General features: G+C 49.2%; 1 protein-coding gene across 2 annotated transcripts in view; it reads left to right on the forward strand.

The window, feature by feature from the left end:
• CCDC92 (coiled-coil domain containing 92) overlaps nt 1-25,595 on the forward strand; it is a 343,506-nt gene that overhangs the window by 285,528 nt on the left and 32,383 nt on the right. The window lies entirely within an intron of this gene.

The raw sequence follows: 25,595 nt of genomic DNA on the forward strand, positions 1-25,595 counted from the left end.
TGCGAATTTTAAAAACAGATACAAGGGAACCTGTAGTTATAGCTATTGCTAAATTCTTGAGTTAGACATGGGCCCTCAGAAGGAGTAGTTTGGTTGCTAATGTAGGCTCTATTTTGCATTAATGAAGTGGACATTATTATGACTGATGTTTACCCTCTGATGGGTATTGTGGGTACATTGCTTTTATGTGGTTCCTTTTTGATATATTTGCGTTTTCTAATGAATTCAAATGTTATTTATTATTATTCTTTTAACATAATTAATTTTTAATAATAATATAATTGTATTTTATAAAGTGTAGCACACTTGTTTTATATGAATGTGTTTATATGTGTCTTTTATGATTGGAAAAATATCGAATAAAGACTAATTAAATTGAAGATGAATTGTCTGCACAGGAGGCTTGTCTGTAGGCCATGTTCTCCACCTTAGTAATTTATCATTGAATTGAACTGAAAGGCTTCTGAAGATCCACAATAAAGCAATCTGAGTCCTCTTGATGAGACCATCATGAAAGAAGTCACATGTCCTTCCCAAGATCTTCATTCCCCTTTAAGTGGAAGAAGTTCTGCAACAAGTGTCTGTGGAAGATTTTGGAAATGAAAACTTGCCAGGAAGACTTAGTGCTATCTTTCCTTTGTACCTGGCTAAATCTGGCTTACAGATGAGGTACATCTGGCTGCCATTACTAGTTATAGTAAGAATCATTATCAGGTATCTTTTTCACATTTCCACTTGTAAAAGGTTTCCTAGATAGCATTAGGAAAATAGTTATTCCAGTTATGAAACCCTCTTCAGTGTGGAACGGTACCTGCTTCCCTTGCAATCAGCAAACCATGACCGGTGCTCTGCCGGTACTCTTTGGTCTGTTTTTAGGGCCATTTCTTGCTTTTTCTTTTTTCTCCTCCTTTGAAATCAAGTTGCTCTTGCCACCCCATTTCTGCTTTAACCTACCCTCGCTATGCCATAACCATTTCCATCAGCTGCCCTGCATAACTTCTGCATCTTGAACTTGGTGAATAGTAATTCTTTTCACACCTGTGCCTTGAATGCTGCATTCCCATTGGACCACCCAGCATGGTCGAGCCACAGCTCCTGGAAAAGGACCAGGATCCTGTATCAAACTACTCATTCTCCAAAAGTTCCCACTCAAGGTGTCCTCTGTATTTCTGTATCTGAGGTTGATTCCTCAGTTGATTTGCCTGCCAAATCCCTCTTTTATTAGAGAGCACACTCCACAGAGTCACTGAACAGGTCATCAATCAGGATGTCCTTGTTGGTGAACATGAAGACCTGCACAGATGCTATCTTGCCATCATAGCCAAGGCATTGGGAGGTGCTGTCTACTCCTCGCCTGCCAGAACATGAGTGCATCTATGTTTTGGTTTCAGAAGCAGCACTTCTACTAAGACCAGTTCTGGCCATAGAAACTCAGTTTCTCAAGCAGGCTGAAATGATTTGGAGGTAATGTTACTTTCAGATTGCAGTCTCAAAGTCATTGCACACAAGCACCGGGCCCCAAAGGACAGTTCGGAATTTGTGTTCCATAATCCTTCAGCTTAGAGACTGATAGTAATGGCAGCTTCAAGGAGGGGTGAGAAATATTCTTTCAAATTGTCAAGGATGCGGTGTGTCTTAAGACACAGCAGAATTTTTCTTTCTAGTCTCGGGCGTGTTCCAGCCACTGCCATTAAGGCTATACTAAAGTATACAAAAAGTGATGGATGAAATGCTTGAATTAGTCTCAGCCACTGGCAATTACTCGTGCCATATCCCAGTCGATCGTTATTTTGCACACCATGCCATCTCATTTTGGACCCAGATATAAGCATATCAGTCTTGATCCTGCCCCAGTGGGAACTATTTAGCCCAAAATGCCAAGCCAAGCCAGTTCCTCTCTGAACCGGATTTCAACAAATCAGGTCTGGTTTCACCAGAAAGGTCAGCAATGGTTTACCCCTCTATTACAAATTTGACTGCTAAGCCTCCTTTCCACCAGTATCAGTTCATGGTCTACAGTAGCAAGGAAGATGAAGAGCTGAAACTGCTGATGTCCAGGGACCTCATTGATTCAGCTTCCGGGAGCAAGATATCCTTTTGGCCAAGCAGCAGTACTCAGAATTTAAGCCAGAGGCCCCTTTGATTGTAATAACTTTTTCAATCAAACAACAAACAATGATGTCTAGCACAACTCGAAAGTCAGGGTTAGGGTCAGAGTCAAACACCTGAGTATCATGAATGCAGTTTTAAACATACCCCCTTGTCTTTTGCAGCCATCAAACACCTTTCATTCTTTCAAGGCTAAGGAGTCCTACCAACCTAAGACCACGGGTGGATTCTCTTCTTCTTTGGAAAGAAGTCACACAAAGATGAAATGTTTCATAATGAAGAATATGCACCTCCTCCAATCTCAGTGAAGGCCACAAAATCCTGGTTGCTTATTGGTGGACTAGTTACCATCTTCTGCACCATCTGATGAGGACCACTAAGTGTCAGTGGGGGAAGCTTTCCCTCTTTGCCACCAATGGAGATAGAGAACAAACATGGGTGGGACTTTTTTTGAGTGAATAATGGCTTTGCTCTACAGCTTTTACATTTGCCACAATCCAGGCTGTCTCTATCATAGTTAACATCTCAAGAATGCTTGTAAGAGGTCAAAAGGCTTCTCTCCTTTAAAAAAAAAAACTTTATTTGTACATTTTCACATCAGACGGACCGATCATATACAGAATATATTGAGACAATATCCATCGACTTATTCTCATTTCCCACATTAGAGTCCCAAGCAGCTAGCACAGTTAAATACACTTTACATTTTTCATGGCTTAGCAACAGATTCAGAAGCATACAGAAATAGGGTTGACACAAGCACCAACGTTTACATACTATTGTCACCATCAGACTCACTGGTCTGTTCACTGCCTAACCCTGTTGGGTTCAACAATTCTCTACGTAGCTCTCTCCAACTTGCTATGTCCTTTTCCAACTTTTTGTCACTGCAGCAGTCTTTCATATGCAGTTCCTCTGCCAAGGAGCACTCTCCCAAATCTCTCATCCAATTCACAAATGAGGGGGCCCACTCACCCATCCAGCAAATGGCAATTCTCCGTTTAGCCAACACCAGTGCTAGCTGTGGTAGCTTGTTGGCCATTTTCCTCTTTCCGTTGTGGTACCAGCCCTAGAAGGCACTGCTCAGGCGTAGTTTCCAGCGCGATTGCTACCCTTGCACCGACCCGTGCTACTACATCAAGCCAATACTGATAAACTTCTGGACACTCACACGCCTGATGCATGAAACATGTGTGGGCTCCCTGACATCTAGGACATTCATGTGAACGGGAGGCATCTATACAATGGAGCCTCGCCAGGGTCATATACAAGCGTTGCAAGAAGTTATAGTGCAGCAACTTCAACCCGGCATTGCAAGGCAACTTACGCGTTAGCGTGCGTACTCTCACCAAGTCCCTCTCCAGCAACGGCACCTGCAAATCCTTGTTCCATGCATCCCACACCCTAAGAGCCAAAGATCCAGAGTCCGCCCTCATGGCCTTGTACGTACAAGAAATACACCAATCTGCGCCCCCTGCTTCTGAATCTGTTGCTAAGCCATGAAAAATGTAAAGTGTATTTCACATGTTAGCAATATGTCCAAGGTCTCAGTGGTCTGGTGCACATCTGGATACACAGCCCATGTCACCTTAACCATTTCCATCAGGCAAGGGTATTGAAGATATTGCCCCTGTCCCAACCCTTCATACGCCTGCTCAAATGTAAGGTAGGTGTCATTTATATATGTCTGCCAATACCATGCAGCCACCCTCTCTCCATTAATAGAAAGACATGTTTTTCACCATCCTGCTCACAGGGACCAACTGCCAGATTGACAGTTCTGGATGGAAGTGAGCCCGCCCCACCATTCGTTCCACCACTTTCTGCCACACGCACGCCGTTTACCTAACCACATATGGCAGCTCCGCGCTCACCACAGCACCGTCTATCAAAATCATAGGGAGATCCTCTAGCTTCACTTGTCCGGCACGTAAACGCTTTTCCCAATGACCACCCTCATCTAACCACAGCACAGCATGCTGAAGGTGCACCGCATAATAATAAAGATCAACTCTGGGTATCCCTAGTCCACCCTCATACTGTTTCTGGAGCACCTGCAGCGCAACCCGTCAATGCTTTCCTGCCCAAACAGGGTTACCAGGAGAGAATTCAATTGCTGAAACACTTTTGCAGGAATCAGACAAAACGCATTCTGCAAGGCAGTTAGGCATCTCTGCAGCATCACCATCTTTGCCACTGCTATTCTACCCATTAGGGACAGGGGCTGCGTAATCCAGAATTCCAGGGAGCGCCTCAGTGACTCAACCATCCTGCTCATATTTAGCTGGAGCAGCCTAGCATCCCCAGGAGTCACCTGCACCCCTAGGTATAAAAAATGGTCTGTCTCCCATCTCAGTCCCAGGCTAGGCAGCTACCCAGCCTCACTCTCTCTCAGGCCTGACAGGGGGAATGCCAGGGATTTACACTTGTTTATGCGCAGCCCTGAGTAAGTTGCAAACTGGTCTATCAAACTCAGCAATTGCAGTATGGCCTCATGCAGAGGCATAACATAGAAGAACGCATCATCCGCATAGAGTGAGATAAAGTGCATACTATACCCAATTTGTATGCCCCAGCGGTCCAATTCCTGTCTTGCCCATATCGCCATGGGCTCAATGGCCAGAGCAAACAGCAGCGGCGACAGCTCGCATCCCTGCCCAGCAACCACCTGGTTTGACCCATTCACACACATACCGCAAAATTAGTATTTAGTATTTTAACCAATCTACGAAAACGTGGTCCAATCCCCAACTTTCCAAGGATTTCCAGCAATTACCCCCAATCTACCGTGTCATACGCCTTTTCAAGGTCGATAGACACCAACGCCATCTACTCAGGGGCCTCCTGCGTATCATGCTATATATGCGCCAGCCGCCGTACGTTCATTGAAGTACTACGGCCCGGAATAAAGCCAAACTGGTCCTCATGAACTAAGTGGGCCATGTGTGGTCACAACCTTTTGGCCAGCATCTTGCATAAGATTTTTATATCTGAGTTAATCATCGTCAGGGGTCAGTAGGCCGTAGAGTCCTGTACATCACCACCCAGCTCTAGAATCAGTCAAGTTTCGCCCTTGCGCATCGTAGAGGGCAATATTCCACTATTGAATGACTCATTAAAAGTCTGCAACAAAGGTCAGACCAGTGCTGCTGAATATGCTTGGTAATACTCAGTGGGGCAACCCGTCACCTCCTTGTGCCTTGGCCCTAGGTATGTCCGCTATTGTTTCCATCAGCTCCTCCTCGGTAATCTGTGCATCCAGATCCGTCCTAACTTCTTCAGATACCTGCCTCAACTGTAGGCCCTCCAAAAAAGGGATATAAAGGTCTGCACTTACCAGGGGGTCTGCACTGTACACTGTCTGCAGATGTTACCGCAACACCTCCAGCATAGCTCCCCGAGCATAGACCAGCTCGCCCAACTGGGCTCGAGGACTGGTAACCAAAGGGGGGCCTGTTCCTTACGCATATCCAGGTTAATAATCAACCAGATGTATCTCCCTCTGCATGTAGCCACTGGTGATATTTCGTAAGAGTATACTTATCCAATCTATCCCACATATCTGCAACCTGCTCCAGTAATACACGCTCTTGTTCCTGGGCGTCATCTTGCCCCAGCGGCCCTGACTGGGGCTCAGCCAACATTTTCTCCCTATCCTGTTGCTCAGACTGTAGTTGCCTCCAAACACCACATGTCAGCCCCATTGCCGCCCCCCTGACTATCGCCTTCATCACATCCACTTGTGGGCTCTGTTGTTTGCAGTGACCCAATTAAGGGACAGATACTCCTTCAACGCGTTAGACATTGCCTCTTTACCAACCAGGTCCTCCAGAATATCAGCAGCGAGCCACTATCTGGGGGGCCCCTGCTCCTCCACTGCCCTGGTCGGACAAAAAACGCTCCAGGTGTATAATCTCTGCTGCCATAAACGCTGGGTTCTCTGTTGCTAGTAGCCTATCTAGGTGGTTATGCGTGTTATGAGTGGGCGTAAAACAGGTGAATATTTTCTGAGTCGGTGATGCTCCCTCCAAACATCCTGTATGCCTAGGTCACTCATTAGTTTCTGCAACTGCTTAGTCATACACAGCTTGGTGACGCTCCTAGGGCGGCATCCATCCAGCTTCGGGTCCACCACACAATTAAATTCTCCCAACCATGGCAGGAGAGCATTCAAGTCTACAGTAATCAAGTCCTGCAAAGAAATTTGGCACATCAATATTAGGGGCATAGGTATTTAGTATACTGATATCTTTGCCATCTAGCTTGCCCCACAATAACACGTAGCGACCTTGTACGTCTGCTTTGGCGTACTGTAGTGTAAACGGAGCCCCAGATGCCATCCAAATCAACACCCCCTAGCATAGGTAGAATACGACGAGTGGAACACTAGCCCCCTCCAAATTTTAGCCAAACACCCCGCTCCAGCATATTCCAGATGCGTCTTTTGCAAACATGCAACCATTATGTTGTGCCGCTTAAGGAATGAAAGAACCCTATTCCGTTTGGCGCAGGTGCCCAAACCCCTAACTTTCCAGCCAAGAAACTTTACAACATCTGCCATGGCCATACATTCGCACTTCTTGTCTGGCAACTCACCAGGACTCAGCACTCTTCTGCAATGACACGCTTTCGCACAACCCAACGTGAATTCACAAAATAACAGCTGAACCAAAAAAGCACCCCCACACACTGACAATGCTCGACTACCATCACAGATGATTTTTCCCACCCACCGCTTGTGCCAGGACCTGCACAGCATCCCACTAAGCCCAACAGAGGCAACAAAGAAAAGCATCCCTTCCCCGGTCCTCCCACCCACCACAGATCAAGAGTCCTGCTGCCATTCTGAGGTACACCCGCATCATATACACTTAAGCCAGGCAATATCCTCCTTCCTGGATCCCTTCAAACCTGCAGGTAGCACAATTCTCCTCCTCCCCCACACCCAGGTCCCCCAGCAACAAGCAGCACCATACAGCATTACCGCACTCCTGCGTAGTAGTTCTGAGTCATCGAGCAGCGCTGTAGCCCAGCAGTCAAAGATTAATCACTTACACTGCCACCCCCAGGAAAATCCTCCAACAAAGTCTCGGGCACAATGTCCATTGTTAGTGGCAGAGTCAGATCGTGCGCATCCGGTGCAGCGGACACAGCTCCCAGCAAATCAACATCCGCAACACTCTCCACAAGGGGATTAGACTGGAGCGCTCCATCGTTGTCCACCGTTATCCTCCTCTGCAACACCTCCGGAGCATTTTGAAATTCTATTAGATTCTGTTGCCGCCGGCAGCCCCCTTCCGGCTGTGCCCCCCATCTTCGCTTCTGGCCCCTTGCTTTTCCAGGCGGCAGTTCATCTCCACGGATCTCCAGCCACTCCTAGACATCTTCCGGGGTGTCAAAGAATTGTGCCTTTCCCCCCGAGATCACCTTCAGCTTGGCAGGATACAGGAGCATATATCGCATGTTCTGGTCCCGCAGTTTACGCTTCACTTCCAGGAAGGATTTCCAAAGGTCCTGAACTTGCTTAGTGTAATCCGGGTAGATATTCACTTTATTATTTTTATACTGGTGGTTCTGGTATTCCCTTGCCGCCCTCAGAATGTAGTCTCTGTCCATAATGTTGAGGATTTTAGCTATGATAGCTCGAGGCTGTGCCCCTAGAGGTGGGGGAGGGACGAGAGCCCTATGTGTTCTCTTAATCCCGAACGCATCCGACAGTCCCTAGGGGCACAGTTGGGTATGAATCCAGTGCTCCAGGAACTGCTTGGCCGCCCCCAGTTCCGTCCTTTCTGGGATGCCCAGCACCCTAATATTACTGCGTCTCGCCCTCCCTTCTGCCTCCTCAGCACAACTATCCAAGGTCTTCGTAACACAGTCATCTGCGCCACCTGCTGCTTGAGGGTAACCATCTCACCTTTCCGTTCTGCTATATCCCCCTCGGCACTTGTGACTTAATCAGCTACCATCCAGAGGTCTGCGTATAGTAGGTTCACATCCTCAGAGACAGTATCTATTCTGTCCTCCAGCACTTTTTTGAAGCCCTGTATGGTCACCATGAGTTTCGAACTGGTGGGCTCTGGCCTCTCCCCCCACTGAGTCCAGTTCCACCCCCCCAATCTGTCTGGTCAGGTGCTGGGGGGATGCCTTGGTGTAGTGTACTGCGTGATGGTATTTGGGCCAGTCGTCTTCTGGGGCTTGTCTTTGCCCAGCGTGTGTACTTGACACACCCGCTGTGTGATTCACTTGCCAGAAGAGTCTCCTCAGCAAGGGTCCACTAACAATCCAGGCCAGCAGACGTAATATCCTACTGGGGCCCCTCTCCACGCACAGTGTCCTCGATCCGGTAGGATGGCACACACTGCTCCTCTGTCCCAGCACAGCAAGCCAAGGTCAGCTCCAAGCCTGCCCTAGTAAGTCCACACATGCAGCAACTCTGATCAGCAGGACCACAACTAGGGCACCGCAATCCACGTAGGCAGGGAGTGTGGGCAAGGCCAAGCAATGTGCAATCATTTCAGCTCTCAGGCTGCTCCCAGTCGCGTCCACCTCTTTGGGTCTTCAAGTGTTTTCTGGCAAGTCTTTGCGGGCCCCGCAAATTTACCAGGGGTACCGCAGCAGTATCAGTATGTCACTGTACATGTCCACAGCCCCCACAGTTCAGCAACGCTCAGGCCTTTGCTCACAGGAAAGCTCACACACGCACCACCCCGAGGGCCTGCAGGCCTCGCGCAAGTCCAACAGCTCTGGGGGCGGCGGGGCACCAAGTGCAGACGCAATCCTCATGCACCTCGACCAGGCCTACAGCGGACTGCTCTGCCTTCCATGCCCCTGCTGGGGGAGCCGCGCCCTTCCCAGGCCCACTTACCATTACCAGCCGGTTGCCCAGGCTGCATAATGGGGCAAAGTTGTACCAGTGTGTTGCAGGACGTAATGACTCATGGACACACAAGGTGAAGGTAATGCCGGTTTTATTGGTTTAAGCAACCGTCGTCGGCAAATCACACTACGGTAATAAGGGAGAGGGGGCTCGGAGTCTCTCTCGGTTGGAGAGTGCCATTCCTTCCAATGCTCCAGTCCTGCTCTTCTCCTCTCCCGGGTGCTTCTGGGTGATGTAGTCGCCTACTCGTCCGTCGTGGCCGCCACAGTCAATTCAAAGAAAAGAAAAGGGTAGACTTGCTTCAGTTGGGTGCGCTCTTATTTACAGTGTTCTTGGAAAGGGAGTGAGGATCCACACATGTGCACAAAGGTTTAGTACGTCGTGCCGGTTTAGTTTAGTACGTCGTGCCGGTGGTGTGGGGGACAAGGAAGTGTAGGGAACGGTCGAGTGAGGGTTCAGGGTGGTTTAAAAACCTTTTTACCTGCCCAGCCTACGATACAGGAACGTACCTGGGAGAGCCACGCTTCCCTTGAAGCGTGGCTGGGCGCTGCACCTTGTCGTTGGCCTCCTGGCTCCTTGATTTGATGAATCGCCTCCGCTTTCAGGTCTTCTCCGCTCGTCTCCTTTTCCACGCTGTCCTCTAACCCTCCGCCTTTGCTCTCGCCTTCGCTTCCTACTTCGCCTCTCCTCACCCTTACTCTTCCTGCGGGTGATGAACACACCAGTATGGTGTATTTTCCGGTATTTACTCCGTCGATTGCGTCACATCTGGGGGGCTGTCTCTGCTCGAGCTCTGCCCAGTGAAAGAAGCAGTGTTCTTCTTCACTTCCTAGTTCAGGTAATGCAATGTCTGAGTCTGTCAGTCTCCAGTTCTCCGGTTGCTGCATAGAGAAAGGGGAGAAGGTTTTGTTCACATGTCCTCGGGGTGTATCTTGATACAAGGGTTCCTCCTGCTCCCCCCTGTCACACAGTGCCACAGCTTTTAAGCAAAAACGAGGGCCTTTACCCCTTCCTTGATCTTCACAATGTAAACCAGCTTCTTGTGCAGAATATTGGGATGCTGGCATCAGCTTGAATACAGACAGAAACTGGCAATTCTCAGTGGACCTCCAGGACACCTACTTTAATTTCCCAATGCCGGAGCCTGCAGTAGCCAGCAGTCAGGTCAAATGTACTACGATACTAGGCTGAGGTCAGAGTATCAATTAGCTCATCTTCCCTAGGAATTGTTTGAGCATCAGTCCTAGGGCCATATGTATCAAGGCAAATTGACTTCGCAACACCGAAATTCGCAGAATTTTGTCGTTTGCGAATGCAATTTGGCCTAATGGTATGTATCAAGGAAATCTGCTAGCAAAATAAGGGATCGCAAAATTTGCGATTCCTTAAATGCAGTGTAAGAAGCCAAAAAAAATTGCAAATTGGCCTTAAGGAATCGCAAATTACCACCAACTTCTAGTTGGTGGTAAGTTGCGAATTCCTTAAAAAATGCATATTTTTGCATTTTTCAAAGTGCCATGTGACGCACATACATGCCCTTAGGGCATGTATGTGCGCCACATGTGCACCCATGCATATTTGAGGGGTGCAACAGGGTGTCCTTTGGACACCCCTGCACCCTTGAAAATATTCTCAATTTGCGATTAGCAAATTGCAAATCGCAAATTTCCCATTCATTCCTATGGGCCTCCTGGCCCATAGAAATGAAAGGGGAAGTATTCCTTAGTTGCGAATTCGCGATTTGCGAATTCGCAATTAAGGAATATCAAGAAATCGCTATAAAATTGCGATTTTCTTGATACATAGCAATTAGCGATTCTGAAATAGCGATTTCTTAAAAATCACTATTACAGAATCGCTAATTGCTACCTTCATACATATGGCCCCTAGTGACTGCATTGAGGCCTCTGTATTCTACACAAAACCTCATCTCTCTCTTACCATCCTGGGGTTTGAGATTTTGGCACAAGAACTACTAGATGAACCCAGTTCCAGCACCTTTTAGACCTCAGTCCAAATGCAATCTCTGATATGGTCAGTCTGACTATAGATTTTCTTCACCGGCAAACTGTCACCCATGTCCACTTCATAGGTACACCAGGTGGTCTGACTGGGAGTCAGAGAGAACAAGTGGCCAAACTGATTGAGAGCTTTCCTGCAGTCAGCTTGCTGCTGGTCAGTGAGGATGCCTGCCAAGGCTACCCCATCAGCTGACCCATCAACAGGGTCCTGAGAGAGGAGATCAGGGAGAGGGTCACTCTCTTCATCCTGTCCCTCATCATTGGCCATGAGCAAGTTCATGTCAGCCCTGTCAATAAATGACTTAAGGCGGTTCACATGAAATACCCTGAGGGGACTTCAAGGAGTACCTAGATCAATCAGATAGGTGACCTCACCTTTTTTCTCAACAATGGTGTGGGGGCCACTCCACTTGTCCCTGAGAGCTGCTGGGGCCACAGGTTCCAACACCCACTCTTTTTGTCCTGGCTGGTAATCAATCAGTATAGCCTTTTGGTCATGCTAAGCTATCTGAAGCTCTTGGCTGACCTCAAGGTTTTTGCTGGCCTTCTTCGTGTACTCAGTCGTACGCGAAAGCAGGCCCAGGACACAGGGCATGATGTCCTGTTTAGGAGGTTTGAGAGGCTGCTCCCATCCCTCCTTTACAAGACACAATCGACCTCTAACTGGATGTCCAATCAGAAGTTTAAATGGACTGTATCAGTGCCCTTCTTAGTAACCTCTTTGTAGTCTCAGAGAAGGCAGGGTAGTAAGACATCCCATTTTCGCCCGAGCTTCTCTGGGAGTCCAATGATCAAACCCTTGAGGGTCTTGTTGAACCTTTCAACAAGAACCTTTCAACAAGCCCATTGCGCTGTGGATGCTATGATGTGGTAAACTTGTAGTTTACACCACACTCTTGCCACATGGCAGTGATGTAACTAGACATAACGTTTGTACCTCTGTTAAGACATCCTTAGGGAATCCCACTCCGGAAAAGATTCTCAGAAGGGCCCTAGCCACTACAGGAGCTGTAGTGATCCTAGGGGGAATAGCCTCTGGATACCTAGTGGAATTGTCCACCAGCACTAGGATGTAACTGTGTCCAGATGCTAGTGGAGGTGTTTTTTTTTTGGGGAAAACCTTTATTTACGAATCAAGTACACAGCTATTCAGCCTTACATCCCGGAGGCTAGGCAGCATGATAAAGGGAGGATAATTAGTGCACACAGTGCATATTATAAAATCGTACAAGGTTTAGTTTTTCGTTATAAATGATGAGAACATAAATAAAACACAGTAAAAGAGCACCAGAACCAGTGCGAAAAGGCAAGGCGAGAGAACCTAAATGCAACAATACCCAGAGCAGGGGAAGGCTGGGCCATGGACCCAAAGAGTACATGTGTGAACAGTGCAAAATAGACGATATCGGGAGGGAGAGAGTACAGGATATGCAATGTAACGGCATTTGGGTTGGAACTATAGGCTAGAGGGAAAGTCGTTCCTCCAATGGGGCAATGTCGGGTGGGAGACAGATATCTCCTCTGTATTCGTTCCAAGCCCCCCAGATCTTATGCCACTTCTTGGGTTTGCCCCGGGTCACATACACTGTTTTCTCACGAACCATACACCAGTCCATCTTGGTTTTCCACAATTCCACAGAGGGAGGCGACGTAGCACCCCACTTCGGAGCGATGTCACGCTTTGCCACCATGTTTCCCAAAGTGACCCATTGGGTTTGCGCATTGTTGTAATCCGTGGGGCCCCACACATTCAGTAAGCAACGCCGGGCCTCATCCGGCAAGTCGACTCCTGTCACCTCACGCATCACCGCATGGACACGCCTCCAGTAGGAAGCAACCGCGTGACACTCCCAAATAATGTGCATGAAGGTGGCCAATGCACCACAACCACGCCTACAAAGTCCGTCCACCGAATGGCCCATATGTATCAACCGAGGGCCGGTCACATAGACTCTATGCAAGATTTTCAGCTAGACCAAGCGTAGTCTGGCTGGGATTGCTACCTCCTTGGGGGATGACACCGCGCACTGCCAATCTTCATCTTCCAGCTCAACACCATCACGCACCCATTGTTCTCTCACACTCAGAAGAAGGTCCGCTCGGACATTAATCAGTTTTTTGTAGACCAACGAGATGGCACTGTCCGGCATATGACCATCCAGCACCCTATCTTCCAACGGGGACGACTCAGGGACCTTCTCACCCTCCGGCAACACTGCCAGAAGGGCGTGTCGCAATTTGGCGTACCTAAAAAATTCTGTCGCTCCCAGTTGAAACTCTGTTTGTAGAGCGGCGAAAGATTTTATCTCACCCTTGGCCATCATGTCTTCGACCCTGGAGATACCAATGAGGTCCCATCGATCAAACCCCTTGGTGTGCCACAATTTACCCAGTAGGTCCGAGTCGTAAAGTGGGGTAGCCAACGTGAGTCTCCCTTTCCATCCCTGTGCCTTTGTGACAGCCCTCCATATGTGTACCGCTGTCCTAGTCGGACCTGTCAGTCTGCCATCCAGAGATCTCGAGTACAACGCCCTGTAGTATTTCCCATCATCAAAGAGCCACCGGTCCAAAGCGTACCCCGGACTATCGGCTGGACCGTAGAAACCATGGTTGATGGCGGCTAGTTGGGAGGCCCAATAATACCTCTGGATATCAGGCAAAGCGATACCCCCGTCATACCAAGGAAGCGTGAGTTTAGCTATAGCAATACGCGGTCTGACATCCCAGAGAAGGGCCCGCTGTAAGCCCTCGGCCTCTCTAAAGTACCCGGAGGGGACTGGGTCCTGGGTATTCTGGAGCGCATACAAGAATCTGGGTAGGGACATCATCTTGAACAACGCCGCATGTCCAAGCAGGGAAAGCGGTAGCTTCCGCCACCCCTCTACGTCACGCCGCAGGCGTGCAAGAGGGGGAAGCAAGTTGTTCGCATAACGTGTCTTGGCATCGTTTGAAATATAGATGCCCAAGTATTTAAACCCCTGCCTCGCGATCTGTATGGTGCAACCCCTCGGGAGCCTCACCTCTCAAAACGTATAAGTGTGATTTCGACCAGTTAATGACCAGGCCCGAATACCTACCGAAGGTATGCAGCACGTCACATACCACGATAAGGGACTTGCAGGGAGAGGTGAGGTAAAGCAAGATGTCGTCCGCGTATAAAGACACGCGGTCTTCAAAGCCGGGAGACCACCGTATCCCATTGATATCCGGGTGAACCCGTAACCAGGCAGCCAGAGGCTCAAGCACCAACGCAAACAACAAGGGCGACAAGGGACAACCCTGCCTGGTGCCCTTGCAGAGAGCAAAGGATGCAGATACTCGGCCATTGACCGTAACGTTGGCAAGTGGACTAGCATATAGAAGCTTGCCCCCTCCTATGAATTCAGGGCCAAACCCCAACTTCGTCAACACCGCCCACAGGTAGTTCCACTCGAGGGAGTCAAAGGCCATCGTGGCATCCAAAGATGCCAAAACGGCTGGCTCCCAGAGCGTACGGATCCTCGCCAGAGCCCCGTGGAGTCTCCTAAGGTTAAGGGCGGTGTTGCGGTGAGGAATAAAGCCCGACTGGTCCGGGTGAACCAGGTCGCTAATCGCGCCCGCCAACCGATTGGCCAGCAATTTAGCCAGGATCTTAGGCTCGGCATTCAGCAAAGAAATAGGGCGATACGATCGGCACAGGTCTCTGGGCTTCACTTCCTTATGTATGACCACAATAGTGGCCAACCTCTGGTCTGGGGGGAGCACGCCCATCTCTCGCGCCTCCAGGAACATATCCCGTAAGGGCGGGGCGATGGTGTCAGGTTTTATCTTGTAAAGCTCCACCGGGAGGCCGTTAGGTCCGGGTGCCTTGCCGGATCTCACAGAGCATATCGCAAGTGCAACCTCGTCGGCAGTTATGCCTCTATCCATGTCGTCGCGTTCAGTATCCGACAAACACGGAAGGTCCACCTCTCTCAAAAGGGCGTCAGAGTCCGCCTCAGACATCTCAGAGAGCGAGGTGTAAACGGACTCGAAGTAGTCGGCGAAGACCGTGACTATTGCGCTGGAGTCGGTAACAGCCAAACCGTCCTCCCCCAGCACCTCAGGGACCACCCGGGAGGCCATCTCCTTTTTGTCGAGCCACGCAATAAGCTTGCCTGCCTTGTCCCCAACATCGTAGATCCTCCCTTGCTGGTCTCTGCCCATAGCCTTGGCAGCGTCAGTAACAGTGGCCCTGTACTCCGACTGCTTAAGTGAGAGAGCGTGGAGCAAGGCAGGTGTCGGATCAGTCTCCAATTGGGAGTCAAAATCCTCGATCTCTGATTCTATCCGCACCACTTCCTCGTCCCTACGTCTTCGCGCCTCTGCTATTAAGGAGAAGGCCTCGCCCCTCAAGGGATACTGCTGACATAACCGAGCCCGTGTTTTCAGAAAAGTAGAGCTCAATGGCTTTAGCCAGGAGTCCATGGGTCTTAGGGTTACGAAAGTACCACAGGTGAACCGGCGCCACCCTCCTAGCCGCCACGATGTCAAAGTCAAAAGACACCCAGACCGGAGAATGGTCCGAGATACCCCTGGCCATCATTCGGGCCTCAGAGACCGCCGACGCGTGGGCCGCCAGAGCTACCATGTGCTCCGGAGTGAAAGGAGTACTGACACTGGGTGGGATGAAGAAGCCTCCAGCAGTCAATAAGCCCCATAGTATCCAAGAAGTCGGGAAGCCAGGACTACGCGCTCCAAAGATCTCTGGATGGATGCCTATCTAAGGTCCCAGAGCCAACCGCATTGAAGTCACCACCAACAATAAGCAAACCTTCGGGTAAACCCAAAATGGCGCCCCCAAGATCCTGAAACGTGGTCGTTTGCAAACCAGGAGGGACGTAAACAGAAACCAAGACTAGGGTACGCCCCTCCCATCTACCCGTTACGGCGACGTAGAGCCCCCTCTCATCAGTAACGCTGGATTCTATCTCGAATGGGAGTGACGTATGCACCATGATCCCCGCCCCACGGGACCCCGAAGAGAACCCCGAATGTGCCACATCTTGAAACCTTTTCTATTAAGCGCGTGGTACGCGTTTCGTACTAAATGAGTTTCCTGCAGCAGAATGACATCAGGCATGCATCTCTTAAACATTTGTAGTACTACACCTCTCTTAATACGATCCCCCAGCCCATTAACATTCCAACACAAGACATTCAACTTCTTACCCCCCATCGTCAAAGTACAGGCCCCTGCCAGCCCTGCAGGGTGGCGTCGCTACAACACAGTTAGCAGCATAACAGTTACCTTGCCGTGAAATAGAAAAAGAAAGAAAGAAAACAAGTAAAAAACAAACAGCCCATCCCCCCCCGCACCCCTGCATTAGACTAAAGAGCCCCCCCAACTAGCAGTGTGTCTGTTGCCCCCAAAAAACTACTCTACGAAAAGCCCCTAGAGGAGAAAGGAGTCTGGCCTATCCCCTCCGTGTCCCCCGTTCATAAAGCGAGGATAGTAACAAAGAATACAATACTGTGTAACCGACTGCCTGGGCAGTCCCATTGTCCGAATAAGGTCCAAAAGATCATTGACTGTTCCTCGGGTTCCTCACGGCGCTGAGGCAAAGTGTCCAGCCAGTCCCCGACGACTTCAGGCATGTCAAAAAACAATGCACGGCCATCATGCTCGATGCGTAGCTTCGCGGGGAACAGCATGGAGTACTTCATCACCAGCTCACGTAGTCTCCGTTTCACACCCGTGAAGCTTTGCCTCCGCCTCTGCACCGCTTGGGTGAAGTCCGGGAAAGAGTTGATATCAGCATTTTGAAATTTCAGCGGCCCACCTCTCCTCGATGCCTGCAGGATAGCGTCCCGGTCCCTAAAATTGAACACGCGGGCGATGATGGGACGCGGAAGGGCCCCCTGATTCGGGTGGCCTCCGGGCAGTCGATGAGGTAGAGCGGCCCTGATTCTGTTGGATCTTTCTGCGGCCTTCGACACGGTCCACCACAACCTACTGGTGGACCGGTTGAGGGCCTGTGGAATCCAGGGAAAAGCACTAAAAATCCTACATGCTTTCCTGTCCGATAGAACCCAGTCAGTGGCGCTAGGAGGCCATGAATCGCAGTCCTTTGTACTTCCCTGTGGAGTCCCCCAGGGATCTTCGCTTAGCCCTACCCTTTTTAATGTTTATGTGTCGACCCTCGCCCCGGTGATTCGATTTTCAACTCACGGCCTATGCCGACGACACACAGATTGTGGTGTCCCTTCTACCCAGCAACACTGATAACACAGCAGACAGATTCAAAAACTGTATGCACGAAGTGGGGTGCTGGATGGCACAAAGCTGCCTTAAACTGAACTCCTCGAAGACAGAGGTCCTGCTCTTTGGAGCTAGGGAGAACTTTTGGTCCCCGAGGTGGTGGCCAGGCGAAATGGGACCACTCCCCGTGCCGGTCGACAAAGTAAAAAACCTGGGCATACTAGTGGACAGCTCACTATCCTTTAAACCCCAGATTAACGCACTCTCTTCCTCCCTCCATTATACCCTTAAAACCATCAGAAAAATTCTCCCGTACCTGGAGAAGAAACATAGGAAAACGATTGTTACTGGTCTAGTGCTCTCACGCCTGGACTACTGTAACAGCCTGATGTTAAACGCCCAGCAGAGTGTTCTCAAAAAACTCCAACTGTTGCAAAATGCAGCCGCCCGCCTGATCACCGACACTCCCAAATTTGCTTCGGTAACTCAGGACCTGGTGGCACTACACTGGCTGCCAATTCGCAAGAGAATTGCATTCAAGGCTCTATGCATGGTCTTTAAAGCCCTTCATGATATGGGCCCCAGACACATGAAATTGCTTTTTCGCTGGCATAAACCAGCACGAACCCTGAGGTCAGGAGAATTGGCCCTGGTCACGGTCCCCAGAATCAAAAGAGCTCGCTGGGGAGGTAGGAGCTTCTCCCTTAGGGCGGCAGAGGCCTGGAACAAACTCCCACTTATGCTCAGACAAACTCAGAATCTGATGGCCTTTAGAAGAGGACTCAAGACCTGGCTCTTCACTCAGTAAGCCTGCTCTCTCACGTTTGCTCTATCACACCAGCGCCAGGACACCTCCGGGTAACAGAGCGCTCTACAAATGTGCCAAATAAATAAATAAATAAATAAACACCTACAGTTTGGACGTTCTGGCGCCTGGCACGTCCTTCAAAGTCCTCAAGCCTACGGACAAAGAGCGAGTTCGCAGCTTTCAGGTCTCGAACCTCTGATTGCACGTCCGAGACGTCTGTGGTCAGGCTCGAGGTTTGTATATCCAGTGACTTGACCCGATCATTGGTCTTGCCTAAATCGGCCCTGATCAAGTTGACCTCAATGGCCAGCGTGTCGACCTTATGCGTCAGGACCTCATGTTGCTTGTGCATCTCGGCTTTTATGCCCGCGATGGCGCCCATGACGTCTCGGAGGGTAGGGGCCGAGTCATCCGGCGACACCTCTCGATGCATGTCCTTAGGCCTCGCAGCGGCACCGGGTGAGCCTCTAGGGTGGGCATATCGTTCCATGTTGGTGGATTGGGAGTAGGTTGATTTTCTACTGGCCCGGGGCTTTCCTCTGTCGGGTTGACCTTTGCCCGCCATGATATGCTAGCGGCCACCACGATCGGGGAAGCCCCTGGCCCTTGCCGTTTCACCAACGCGACGACCGATCACAGCCGTACTCGTCGTTTGTTCAGCACCAACACACTCCGGAACTCCGCAAGCTCTGCTCCGAGGCCGGGCAGTCAATTGCTTTCCATTCCACTACCATACAGCTGTGTCGCAATCGCCGGTTCAGGCTCGGGCGCTGGTCACGTCATCGTCCCCAAACTTGCACACGGTGTAACTCCACCTGGGGAACTCAGATTTTCAATCAGACAACGAGTCCCGTACCAGCAGCAGTTCCCCAACAGTTTCCCACTTTCGTGGAGCAGGATAGACGACAGGATTAATTCGGAGGATCGGAGGGTCTTCGGAGCTCCGAGCTCACGCAGCCATCTTGGTTGCCCGCGAAGCTCTTCCCTGGTGGAGGTGTTTAAGGGATCAACATTGTGTATCCATACCCTCTCAAAGGGAACCCCAACCACTGGGAGTGCAATTATGGGGGTCTTTGTAGTGCCACCTGACTTACCATTGGCTTGTCAAGTGACACCGGAGCGACAAAACCCATTGGTGTCTACAGACATGTGGTGCCAGTGAAAATAAGGGGCAAGCCTGTCCCAAGTCTTGCTTTGCCCAAGATGCCTTACAATGGAAATGTCATGTGCTAGGGATAGAAGATAACTCCAGAACTTCTGAGATATTACCAACCTCCTGGTGGCAACAGTCTTGGGGTCTCTACACCCTGAGAACAGAAGCCCATCTTCCCAATAGATCCTATGGCACCCACTGACATATCCTGCTTCCTCAGCAGCAGCTTGCTGTCTAAGCTGTTCAAGAGAGGGGGAGGATTTCTGCTCCAAACTCAAGTCTGCCCTGGAAGGCCCCCTGCCCCAAAGAACTCTGCCAGGTCAGGCCCAATTTGCTTTGGGACAGTTCCTTCACAGGAACTGAGGTCATCTCCCTCAGGAGACTGATTCTCACTGGGAGTTTCGGAGGAAGATAAGTGTTTACCATTTCTGCTCCTTCTCTTAGGAGCCAGCTGGTCCATTTTTCCAGGATCAAGTGCCCCCTCATTGCCTAGCTGTTTGGCCTGAGCCCTGAGGACAGCAACTGCACTGGCAGAGATTCTCATCATCTCTGCATGTGTCCTGAACTCCACTTCTGATCAGGCTGAAGTTTCTGAATCATTGCCCAAAAGACAGACTCGAGGTAGGTCTGGGGAACCACAACTCTTTTATGGCCAATTCACCGCCCCCCCCCCCCCCCCCCCACAACCACCACCTTCCCCACACAACTGAGATTAACAGCTGCCAAGGAGTGAATAGTCCTGACATTGCTGGCGTCGGTCACTTGGTAAAGGTGACCAAGTATGATTTGTTCACGGGACACAATTATCTTTGTAACCATTGTGACACCGGCCCCTGTGCCCCTGTAAGCCATAGCTTCTTGACCACTTATTAAAAACTGTTGTCTGTACTTGCCCAACTTAGTGGGACTTACAAACAAAGTGGCAAGGTCCATGTCACTGTCACTGACCAGAACAGCCTGAGTGGGTGTTCTGACAAGGCCAGAACCTACTTCAGAACTCAAGGTATACCCTACTAACCCTTTGGGGGGGCTGTACTGTCACTTGTACTGGTACTAGGGGTGCTTTTTGCCTTAGGGGCAGTGTTAGTAGCTTCCTATGTGGTGGCCTTACGACAATTAGAATCCCTTGGCCTATGGCCTTTTTCCTCATACAGGTAACACCAAGGGTTCTTTCCAGAGAAAGTGGAGTATTGGGACTCGCCCTCAGAGGCAGGTTTTTTGGGGACCATGTGAAGACTCCTTTTTGTATTTACCTTTCTACCCACCATTCTCTTGGGCCTTAGAAGAATCTTGCTTCTTGTCGTCACCACCACCTTGATTTTCTCTGCTTAACCCTGGGTCAGACCCACTTGTCTGCCTTCTTTTCCAATTCTTGGGGAAAGATCAGATCAGAGCCCACCAGGTACTGGTACAGTTGCTGATTCTGACAATTATTAAGGATGTGCTCCTTCATCAACAAATTGTACAATCCCTCACATTCATACACCTTGTTTCCATGAAGCCAGCCTTCCAGGGCCTTAATAGCATTGTCTACAAAATCAACCCAGTCTTGGGTGTGTGCCTTCTGTGTGTCCCTAAACATAACCCTGTATTGTTCAGTGGTTAAACCAAACCCATCTATGAGGACACTCTTCAAGACTGAGTAATTATCAGCATCCTTTTCTCTAACAGTGAGGAACTTGGCTCTACCTTTATTAGCAAAGGCGAGCCACAGGATAGCTGCCCACTCCCTTTGGGGACCTTCTGAAACTTACAAGCCCTTTCCAAGGCAGTGATCTATTTATGGATGCCATCCCCCTCCTGGTAAGGAGGGACTATCCTGCTCAGATTCGTAGTATCATAGGAAGTTTCGCTGACTCTAGGTACACTAGAGCTGCCACCATGGGACTCTAGTTCCAAATTCTTCCTAGCCCTCTGAACTTCCAGGGTCTCTTTGTCAAGGGCCAACTTGCTTGAGTGGTGGTACTCCCTCTCTGAGGAGTCCTCCCTATATCTAGCGATGTCGGTCCCTATGGAATAGTTAGAGGCATTGGAATTCACAGAGGAAGATCTAGACCCCCCTTGCATTCACTGAACCCTCCAAGGAGGAATAAAGGTGAACTCCCTCTTTTCCATCTGTACTATTTCCTGGGTGCTCAGAATTAACGTCACTAGGGAGAACCACTACTGACCCATCTTCTGGAACATCCCCACCCACTTTGTCCTGCCCTTCAGACCCATAGAGGTTCTGGAAATCATCCAGCAGAAGCAGATCCAAAAGCTTAGTGTTAGGGTTACGACCTGTCTTTTTAACTTTCTAGAGGCACACAAGGTCCTTAGTTCCTGGACCTTAAGACCACTGTATCTAGAGGGTAGGGACCTACTGGGATCCACCCTTAAAGGCATGGTGGCTAGGTGTAGTCTGGTATTGCACCTACCTACCCTAGTTAAAACTGCCAAAGATTGGAGAAATAGTTGTGCTGTGTGGGGGGTTGGAGGGCCAGGGCCGTCTTTAGGGCAGTGCGACCCATGCGGCCGCACTGGGTGCTGACCTGTGGAGAGGGCGCTGAATTTAGGGGAGGGGGGGGGGCGCTATGTTTAGCAGTAGCTTATGATTGTAGAGATGAGGGGCACTTTTGCCCGGTGGTAGTCAGAGAATCTGAGGTGGGGCTCATGAGGTGTGTGTGCGCCAAAAATTATTGTCGCACTGGGCGCCACCAGAGCTAAAACCGGCCCTGGGGAGGCCAAACCATATACTAAAGAAGTGGAATGCGAACTGCGACCAAATTCGGGACTTGGACCAGAATACTTAGAAGAGCTGGAGACCCAAGAAACCACCTGAGGTAAGTACTCAGAAGCCCCACGGAGGCAGAGTGGAAACCTAGCCACACACTCAGTACAAGTCAGTGGGAAAGTCACGGTTGCAGTTTTTAAGAAGGACCCTTCCAAGAGGACCCTGAAGAAACCCCGTGGAACATAGAAGGTTGGAGAGTCACACCACCTGTGGATACCTGAGGAACCAGGATACCTACCCCAGGGCAGCCGGGTGTATAGGTGCGCAGTGACGTCGGAAACCGCTGTAGACCACAATGGAGGACTTCAGAAAAGATGTAGCTGGCAAAGAAGGTGAAAGAGCCCAGTGGAATCCAAGGATGGATTCTTGAAGAGAGGTACCTGCAAGCAGAGTCCACCCGACACCGTCTCAGTCCTGGTGACGTAAATAATTAATTTACTCTCTTAATTTCTATGCAGGTAAGTACTTAATCAATAATAACTCAATCGGAAATGAAAGAAAACAGAGTCCGTGGTGTTAGAGTTTCTAAGGGTTTTATTCCTCATAAAGGAATCAGGATATCATGTTCTGACCACCACAGGGGTGTCAGAAGGGATAGAGCGCTGTCGTTTATTATCAATACATAGCTTATATACTTGATTTATACATAGGAGTCAATGTAAGAGGCGTAACAGCTGAGAGAAGACAAGATAACAGTATACACGTGGTACTAGTACATCATCAAGAGGCGTAAACTAGGCGTGAACCAGAGGTGTGTGCTAGAAACGTCACTGATAGGTGACGCAAGAGGGTGGCACCAAGGGGTGGTGCTAACAGAATGTTGCAATGTCAGCAGAAAATCGGAAGTTTGGATGCGCGCGCAGCTGCATGACGTGTGATTGACGGGGTGCAGGGGACTTGACATTTACACTGACGGAAAGAGACAGAAGTCTGGCATGTCAGATCAACTTGTACTTCTATCATATCTGATATCTGATGTTTAGGAACTATACTATCTGGGCGGAAAGGTCTATAGGGCAGAAGCTATTCTATGCTAACTGTGGATGCGTGTATAAGCGCCTAAGTGTCTACATGTGAAGCGTGGGGGCACGGGGCCTTCCATGGAAGCATGGCAACGGAGGCTATGAATTACTTGCATTAAGACAGGTCGGCCCTTTGGCTCTGCAGCTGGAGAGGATGTTTACAGGATCGAGTAGGCAGGAATGTATTCTCGGGGAGCGGAACAGATAACTCGAAGGTTATAGTCAGTCTTGGCAGAAAGCAGGCTTGAGCTGAGCGCGAGGGGCCGCGCTGAAAGTAGGACAGAGTTCACGAGTACAGAGGTAGCCTGGGCAGAGTCAGGAGCCACAAAAGAGGTTCAGATGGCAGGAATTCAGGGCCTACTCTTGCTAGAGCAGGAAAAATACGAAAAGTGTACTACAAAAAGACGGTGGCATAGCATACTTAGGAACGGACTATATAATCCATTCATGGTGGATCTGAAAGAGGACAAGTTGACGGTGGACGCAAATGTATTTGCGTCTTCATAGCTGGCACAGGAGGGAAGTTACATGCACTTTAAGCTGGTACATGGAGTCGGTGGGGTACGCGCTAGGGAACACATCATGACCAAAATTTAATTTTCCTCATTCCCTCCTTGTTCCCTACGGACCCTTCATGAAATATCGATCCTCATGAATCGATCAGTCTGTTCTTGTAACATCATTTGTTCTTCTTTCTTTCGGTTACGTTTTGAATGAAAACTGGAATGTTCAATACAAGAGGTGGCACACAGTCCACAAATCGCTGGCCCACACTGCAGGCACAGGCAGCAACTGAATACTAGGACTAGGCCAATGCCTAGGAAGGATAGGATCTTCCATCCCCAAGCTGTTAACGTTGTCCAGAACCAACCGGACCAAGTCCAGGTGCCTGGGGTCTGATGTATCTGATTTGCAATCTTATGGAGACGGGTGATAGCTTGATATACAGATGGTGCATTTTGTGGGATGAAAACACAGCAGCTTGACCCGATGACCTTACAGGCTCCACCTCTATCTGCCAAGATGACGTCAATTACAAGACGATTCTGAAGGACAACAACCCGCATAGCGGACTGCTCTTCTGTTAAGTTACCTAGGGCGGAGGTAGTTTCATTTACTACGGCTTCAAGTGTTCTAGTTAATCTGCGTATTAATTTACTATTCTGGACAGGGCCTAAAAAGAAAAAGAATCCTTTATTAAAGTCAGTGTACTGTTCCCATGCCGTTTCTGTGTAGTCGACAAGTGGGATGTCTCTTCTGGGTCTGTTCTTTACTAGATTGGTATTTCTATGGTAATCAGAAGGAGCTAGGAAAACAGGTGGCAGGAGGAATGCAATGTAACAGGTACCATCCCAATCTGGAGGTAGGCGTATGTATGCGGTATGACCACAAACAAAATAAGAATGACTGGTAGCTTTGAAAGATGATTTTCCATCATCACTGAATTCGACCACAGTAGTGCATTTACTATGACCTAAGTGTACTGAACCTTTCTTCTTGATACATAATTCACCAGTGACTGGCAGTACTGACATAATGGGTAGAACTGGTGTGGCTTCGGATTCGACAGTAAGAATCATAAGGCTAATTGTATAATTACCTAATCCATACACTTCATTTTCTAGATCAGTTCCTATTCTAGTGGGGAGTCCCTCCTTATCCGGGTAACAGACGTCTAGTAGGACCAAGTTCAGGTTTCCCCAAACCCAACCCCCATCGAAAACAGCAATGTCGGGATCTAAAGAATTAATTATCTTAAACCATGCTCCGCAGGAGCCATTGTGAGAGAACGGGTACGGAAAGAGAGGCAGGGCTCCCTTGTAATTCTGGTAGGGAGGGAGTCGGCCACATATCCAGCAATTTGTAGCATTGTTAGTTTGATGAGAATGATGTAACATACTAATGAATGTATTGTTGCGCAGCGCGAGTCTGTAGGAAAGCTCATGAGGAGGTAACTCACTAAAAGTGTGTTCAGCAGAGACATTGTAAGCAGATTGTTCACGCTTGAAAATAGGATAGTAGATAGGTAATAAGATGCTAGCAACAATGATTAAAATACTGAGAATAAACATAATTATTAGTGTCACTATGCAGTGACTACGAAGTGATTTGCAATATGTTCTTTTCTTTTCTTCTCTCTCTCTAACTCGATCTAGGGGATACATGTCAGAAACTATTTAACCGATTCACCTAGGGGAGGACTTAAACAATTAAACTGTCTGACTTGCTAGATCGTAATTTCATGCGGTATTGTTCTTGAGGAGTCTTTTCTCTTTTGACTTCGGTAAAGTCTTTGTTAACACAGTCTTTGGTGGGGGTGGGTGTGTCTTGTTCCGGTTTCAGTCCTGGGAATGTTTTGATATGGCTTAGGTGGACCCACCCCTTTCTGCCTTCCAATTTGACTGCGGTCTTTGTAGTAAGAAGAACGGTCTTCGGAGACTTCCAGCGGGGCTCCAATGGACTTTTCCTGTCGAAGTTACGGACGAGGACAACATCCCCGGGGCGGACGTCATGCGGCTTCACATCAGTGTTGTCAGGGAAGGCTGCGGCAACCTGTGAACGACATGATTGGAGTGCAGACATCAAGGAGGCAAGGTAATCTGTCAACATAT

The sequence above is a fragment of the Lissotriton vulgaris genome, chromosome 11 (assembly GCF_964263255.1).
Source record: "Lissotriton vulgaris chromosome 11, aLisVul1.2, whole genome shotgun sequence".
Taxonomy (NCBI): Eukaryota; Metazoa; Chordata; class Amphibia; order Caudata; family Salamandridae; genus Lissotriton; species Lissotriton vulgaris.